Below are 7,328 nucleotides of genomic sequence, written 5' to 3' on the forward strand. Positions count from 1 at the left end.
AGGGCGGGTGACGAGCCTGGCCCCACCCCTGCCAATCAGCGCTCTCGCCCCGCCCACCCTCTCTCCTTAACCCCTTTCCGGCCCTGCCGGGACCCGTCAGACCCGCCCTCGGCTAGGCTGTCCGCCTCCACTTTGAACTCGGCTTTGTTCGGTCTCTTCCGTGACACGTTTGTTAACAGGACTCGTTGGCCAGAGGACAACTGCTTATTCCGTAACTGTCTTGTCTTTCCTTTGGACCCTTAAACTCTCAGTACTTTTCTTGTCCCAGTGTCTGAGATCAGGCAGCACTTTTTGTCGTGAGCCTCTATTATAGCAATTACCACACGGTGTTATAACTATTTGTTTACTCCTCTTTCCCGCCCCCGCCCCGCCCCTTCTCTAGAAACTGAAACTTCCTGTAGGTTGGGGCCTAGAATGTTTACCTTTGCACCCACGGGGTTTCTCTCCTACTAAGACACAGTAAGAACCCAATATATGGTAAATAAACGAATAAATGTGCCTTCGCCACTTGCTGGCTCTGTGACCTTGAGAAAATCACTTAACCTCTCTGCTTCTCATTTGTGAAGCAGAGTTAATAGTGCAACTCCCTTTTAAGGTTGTCATGAACATTTAGGGCGTTAATGCACGATGAGCATCTAGGAAGTGCTCTGTAGTTCAGAACAATTATGATTAGTCACAGAAGATATTTCTTATTTATGTGGGCTGTTATTCCTGTGGCACTGATAGGTAATATTAATAAACAACAACAATAGCAAATACTTTTTGAGCTTTTTTCACACTTCAGGCACAGATCTAAGCACTTTTCATGTATTTGCTCTTTTAATCCTCACAATCTTGGGAAGTAGAAACTATGATTACTCCCATTTTACAGATAAGGAAACTCAAGCACAGGTTAAGTATTTTGCCTGAGATCACGGATCTAGTAAATGATGAAACAAGGCCTTGAGCCTAGGCAATTTGGCTCTGGAGAGAGTACATTTGGATCCTTACTACTCTCTGCTCTCTACAAATGGTACGAAACAGTTTTCTGTCCATGACATTTGTTGTTGGCATCAGTTTTGATATTTTCAAAACTGGAACCACAGCAGGGTTGGCCATAAAAAGGCCCTTCTTCCACTTGGACCTTGGTCCCTTGGTCTCTCTGCTGTGCCCTCTGCTGTACTCCCTCTGTGTGTAATCCCTTTGGGATTAATGAGGAGTGAAATAGAAGCCTGAGTGTGAAAAAAGGATGTTGAGCAAAGGAAAGGAAGGCAAAGAGGTGGGAAAAATTAAAAATATTTAAGTTCTAAAAGTGATCTTGGAGGTTTTAGTTAATTGCTGGCTTTGTTTTCTATGCTTGGTAGATGCCTTGAACTTCAAGGAGCATACTGCCTACTTGGAAAGAGAGGTCAGATACACAAATGAAAGAATCCAGACAGCCATGGGGAGTATCCATGTATATGTACACACACACACACACACACACACACACACACAGTGGAGTATTACTTGGCAATCAAAAAGAATGAAATCTTGCCATTTGCAACTACGTGGATGGAATTAGAGGGTATTATGCTAAGTGAAATTAGAGAAAGACAAATATCATATGACTTCACTCATATGGGCACTTTAAGATACAAAACAGATGAATATAAGGGAAAGGAAGCAAAAATAATATAAAAACAGGGAGGGAGGCAAAACATAAGAGACTCTTAAATGTGGAGAACAAAAAGAGGGTTACTGGATTGGTAAGGGGCATTAGGGAATCTACTCCTGAAATCATTGTTGCACTACATGCTAACTTGGATGTAAATTAAAAAAAAAAAATTTAAAAAATGGGTTTATACTCCAATTAGTCCAGTGAATTTAAGTGTCCAGGTCCATATAAGTCACATCCTAGGGGCACCTGGGTGGCTCAGTCAGTTGAGCATCTGACTTTGGCTCAGGTCATGATCTCGTGGTTTATGAGCTCGAGCCTCGCGTTGGGCTCTGTGCTGACAGCTCGGAGCCTGGAGCCTGCTTCCAATTCTGTCTCCCTCTCTCTCTCTGCCCCTTCCCTGCTCATGCTCTGTCTCTTTCTCTCTCTCAAAAATAAATAAACATTAATTAAAAAAATTTAATTTAAATCACATCCTAGAGCATTAAGTACATTTAGGAATGGGCCTATGATGTTCTTGGAAATCTTTGAGGAATTATGAAAGGTAGTGGAAGTAGTGCAGAACAGGCAGATGTTTGGTTTTCAAAATGGTAATATCCAACTTTTATAGAGTACTCACCTCTAGGAGGCACTGCTCTAAGCATTTCACATGTATTATCTCATTTAATCCTCACCACACCTCTAGGAAGTAGGTGTTATTTTTGTCCTCCTTTTATAATTGAGGAAACTGGGTCATAGGTAGGTTAGATAACTTGCTCAAGATGAAACTGCTAGCACATGCAGGAGCCAAGTTGCTATGGTATGAATGTTTGTGTCCCCTGTCCCCTAAATTCATATGTTGATTTCATAACCCCCAAAGATGATAATATTAAAAGGTGGGCCTTTGGGCGATGTTAAGCCCATGCGATGGCGCCCTCAATGGGACTAGTGCCTTATAAAAGAGGCCCCAGAGAGATCCCTCCCTGTCTACTATGAGAGGACACAGTAAGAAAATGTGGTGGTGAACAAAAAAGAGGGCCCTCACCAGAAGGTGACCATGCTGGTACCTTGATCTTGGGCTTCTCAGCTGCTAGAACTATGAGCAGTAAATCTGCCCAATTGGTGGTATTTTCTTGTAGCAGATGGGCTAAGACAGAGAGTTGACACCAAGAAGTTGGGGTGCTGCTAAAACAAATACCTAAAAATGTAGAAGTGGCTTTAGAACTGGGGCAGAGGCCAGAGATGCATGCTAGAAAAAGCAACATTGTTGCGAACGGACTGTTAAGATGGTTCTTGGGAAGGCTCAGCAGGAGAGAGCTGTATAGATCTCAATCTCTTTAAATTACCTAAGTGGTAAGGAACAGAATATGGATAGAAATATGGAGGGTAAAAGTCACCCTGACTAGGTCCCAGACAGAGATGAGGGACATATTAATTGGAAACTGGAGGAAAAAAGAGATCCTTGATATAAAGTGACACAGAGCTTGGCTGAATTGTGTTTGTATCCTGGTGGTTGGTGGAAAGTAAAACTTGAGAGTGATATTTGGGGCTCAAATGTGGGGCTCAGGCTCACAACCCCAAGATCAAGAGTCGCATGCTCTGCGGATTGAGCCAGCCAGGTGACCCAACTGGCTGAAGAAATTTCTATGCAAAGTGTTGAGGAAGCAGCCTGGTTTCCCTTGAATACTTATAGTAAAACGCAAGCAGAGAGAAATTATTTAAAGGTGGAATTGGTTTGTTTTGTTTTGTTTTTAATTTTAAACATTTATTTTTGAGAGACAGAGAGACACAAAGCATGAGTGGGGGAGGGGCAGAGAGAGAGGGAGACAGACTCTGAAGCAGGCTCCAGGCTCTGAACTGTCAGCACAGAACCTGATGCTGGGCTCAAACCCACGAATTGTGAGATCATGACCTGAGCTGAAGTCGGACTCTTAATCAGCTGAGCCACCCAAGCACCCCTAAAGGTGGTATTGTTAATCAAAAAGGATGCAGAACCAAAAATTTGGAAAATTCTTATCACGATCTAATATTCTATATATCTTACTCATTTATCATGTTTATTGCCTGTTCCTCCCACAAGAATGTAAGTGCCATGGGCAGGGATCTGTTTGTCTCCTGGTGTATCCCCAGTGCCAAAAATAATATCTGGCACAAAGTAGGTATTCAATAAATGTTTACTGAATGAATAAATCGATGATTGCCAGTCATAGGCATCACATAGTTGATGTCTTTTAATTCGCTCAACTACCCTTACAGTTATTAGCCCCATTTTACCTTATTTTTATTATTTTTACTTTTTAGCCACATTAAAAAATTTTTTAATGTTTTTATTTATTTTTGAGAGAGAGAGAGAGGGAGTGTGCACAAACGGAGTGGGGGCAGAGAGAGGGAAGCACCGAATCAGAAGCAGGGTCCAGGCTATGAGCTGTCAGCACACAGCTCGATGTGGGGCTCGAACCCTTGAACTGCGAGATTATGACCTGAACCGAAGTTGGCTTTTAACCCACTGAGCCACCCAGGTGCCCCTTTTTTAGCCCCATTTTAACGATGAGGAAATTGAAGCTCAAGAACATTACATCACTTGGGGCCACCCAACTAGTAAGTTGTGAAGACTGGATTCAAACTTGGGTTGTGTAACTCCAGAGCCCTTGTTACTGCCTCTCTATGTGCTGGAAGCTGTTTTAAAAGACTAATACAATGGGGGTGGCTGGCTGGCTCAGTAGGTGGAGGACGCAGCTCTTGACCTCCAGGTTGTGAGTTCAAGCCCCACGTTGAGTGTAGACATTACCTTAAAATAAAATCTTAAAAAAAAAAAGAGAAAGATTGATATAATGAATCAATCTATAGGAGGGTGTTAGGAATGATGAGGAGTCTCTAAGCCATGTCATATGATAAGCTGTTTAAGGAACTAGAAAGGCTTTTTGCCTAAAGAAAAGCTTGAGTGAGGGTTTGAATATATGAGAACTAGATCCAAATATGTGAAGAGCTATAGCATGGAACAAGAATTTGTTTGTTCTGAACAGTCGGAAGGGCAGAGGCAGGAATTAACAGAGCAAATAAAGTCAGTGTATTTCCTGCTTTTGAGGTACAGAAGCTGATGGTACAGGTAGGGTTGGTGCTGAGGGACAGATGTCCTGGGACTTCAGGGTTCCTTGGCAATGCTGTGATTCATGAATTTCAGGATGGCATAACTTCCCAGAAAACGAGGCCAAAGAAGCTTCTAGAAACAAATTATGTTCGATGCTAACATGAAGCCAAGACAGTGAAAACACAGAAAAGGCCTGGGCTGTGAAGAAAGAGGTCAGGAGGGCCCTTTAAGGAGAAGTTTCAGCACTCAGTTTAGCAGCACATATGCTACAACTGGAACCATACAGAGAATATTACATGGCTCCTGTATAAAGATGACACACGGATTCATGCAGCATTCTGTATTTTTATTGTACACATAAAACTAATAGAACAATGTATGCTCATTAAACTTCAATTTTTTTTAATGCTCATTTTGTTTTTTAAAGTTTGTTTTATTTTGAGAGTAAGAGAGAGAGTGTGAGCAAGCAGGGGAGGGGCAGAGAGAGGGAGAGAGAGAATCCAAAGCAGGCTCTGCACTGTCCACACAGGGCTCAAATTCATGAACTGAACCATGAGATCATGACCTGAGCTGAAGTCAGGTGCTTAACCGACTAAGCTACCCAGGCGCCCCTAAACTTCAATTTTTTTTTTTTTTCTTTTAAAGGAGAAGTTGCACTAAATGCCTGGGTTAGGCCACCTTCCCAGTTGGGTTAAAAAGAAATGACAGGTGAGGCGCCTGACTGGCTCAGTCAGAAGAACATGCCACTCTTGATCTTGGAGGTCATGAGATCGAACCCCATGTTGGGTAGAGATTACTTAAATGAATCATAAAAAAAAAAAAAAAAACAAAAAACTTTAAAAAGGGGTGCCTAGGTGGCTCAGTCAGTTAAGCGTCCAACTCTCTATTTTGGCTCAGGTCATGATCTCAAGGTTCATGAGTTTGAGCCCCAAGTCCACACTGACACTTCAGAGCCTGCTTGGGATTTGGGATTCTCTCTCTCTGCCCCTCCCCCATGCTCACTCTCTCAAAATAAATATATAAACTTTAAAAAAAAAACTAAAAAAAAAAAAAAAAGACTGGTGAAGGAATGCAGACAGCTGTTGAAAAACCTTGGCTTGACAGAAAAGGGGGATATGAAGGAAATCATTCAAGACTGCAGCAGTATCCAGGAGAGAGCTTTTCAAGATGTGGAAACTTCTGTGTCTGAAGGGAGTGGGGATTAAAGATCCTGCCATATGGTTATAGGAGCAAGTTTCCTTGTGCTTTGGAAAGAATGAGATGCTAGTTTGGAGACACATCTCAGAGGTTTGAGAGGAACCTCAATCATGTCCATTTTGGGGATGTCTGGTATATTACAAAATTAAATGCTAAGATAAATGGTTTTAAAAAAAAGATAGATGGTTTTAGGAGTACCTGGGTAGCTCAGTCGGTTGAGCATCTGACTTCAGCTCAGGTCATAATCTCGCGGGTGAATTTGAGCCCCACATCAGGCTCACTGCTGTCAACCTGTCAGCACAGAGCCTGCTTTGGATCCCCTGTCCCCCTCTCTCTGCCTCTCCCTCACTTGCACTCTCTTAAAAATAAATGTTAAAAAAAGACAGATGGTTTTGAAAATACTTAGTATATTTTATTTATTTATTAAGATTTTATTTTTTAAGTAATCTCTACACTCAACATGGGGCTTGAACTTACAACCCTCAGATCAAGAGTCCAGTCTCTAGTGACTGAGCTAGGCAGCTGCCCCAATATTTAATGTATTTTAAATATTTCTATTTAACAATTTTTTATTTATTTATTTTTTTAGTTTATTTACTTTGAGAGAGAGTAAGAGACACAAAGCACAAACTGGGCACAGAGAGAGGAAAAGAGAGAGAATCCCAAGCAGGCCCAGTACTGCCAGCATGGAGCCTACCTGAGTCATGTCAGACGCCTAACCGACTGAGCCACCCAGGTGCCCCAACAAATGAAAACTCTTAGCACAAACAAAGCAATAATACAGTGATAGTCACCAAATGCCTACAGGCATTCATATATTTATATTTTATTTTATTTAAGGCATTAAAAAATGTTATTTGGTTATTCAGAGAGAGAGAAAGCAAGAATCCCAAGCAGGCTCTGCTCTGTCAGTGCAGAGCCCATCTGGGGGGGCGGGGGTGGGGGAGGCATCTCATCAACCCTGGGATCATGACCTCAGCAGAAATCAAGAGTCGGAAGCTTAACCCACTGAACCACCCACGTGTCCCTAAGACATATTTTTTACGTTCAAAATTGAAGAGCCTTATAAATGTGAGACTGGGATTAAAGGCTCCTCCTGACCTTGGGATGAGGTTAGGAGGATGGGTGCAGGTTACAGGCACCCCAAGAGGCGTGTGGGCATGATTACCAAAGGGCCCAGAGAAGTGACACAGAAATGCCCACTCTTGGATAAAGGAATCACAGAGGCCGGCTTGCCTTGGCCCAAAGGAGTTGGGTCAAAGTATTCTGAGGTTTGAGCCTGGGAGACAGGCATCGGTGTTTGAGGCATCCACGGAGGGCAGCGTGCCAACTCGGAGAAGCTCCTAGAGGGCACCGAAGTGCCCCCTTACTTCCTCCTGCACCCCTTTCACTCCACCCCCTCTTCCTTCCCGGAGTTATTTGAGGGCT

At 42.8% G+C, this 7,328-nt stretch overlaps 1 non-coding gene across 1 annotated transcript; it reads left to right on the top strand.

The window, feature by feature from the left end:
- The first annotated feature begins 4,945 nt into the window (after window positions 1–4,945).
- On the top strand, window positions 4,946–5,051 carry LOC125910487 (U6 spliceosomal RNA). Its single transcript, XR_007453997.1, has one exon. It is a non-coding gene; the product is annotated as a U6 spliceosomal RNA (small nuclear RNA).
- The last annotated feature ends 2,277 nt before the right edge of the window (window positions 5,052–7,328 follow it).

The sequence above is a fragment of the Panthera uncia genome (genome assembly GCF_023721935.1).
Source record: "Panthera uncia isolate 11264 chromosome B3 unlocalized genomic scaffold, Puncia_PCG_1.0 HiC_scaffold_1, whole genome shotgun sequence".
Classification (NCBI taxonomy): Eukaryota; Metazoa; Chordata; class Mammalia; order Carnivora; family Felidae; genus Panthera; species Panthera uncia.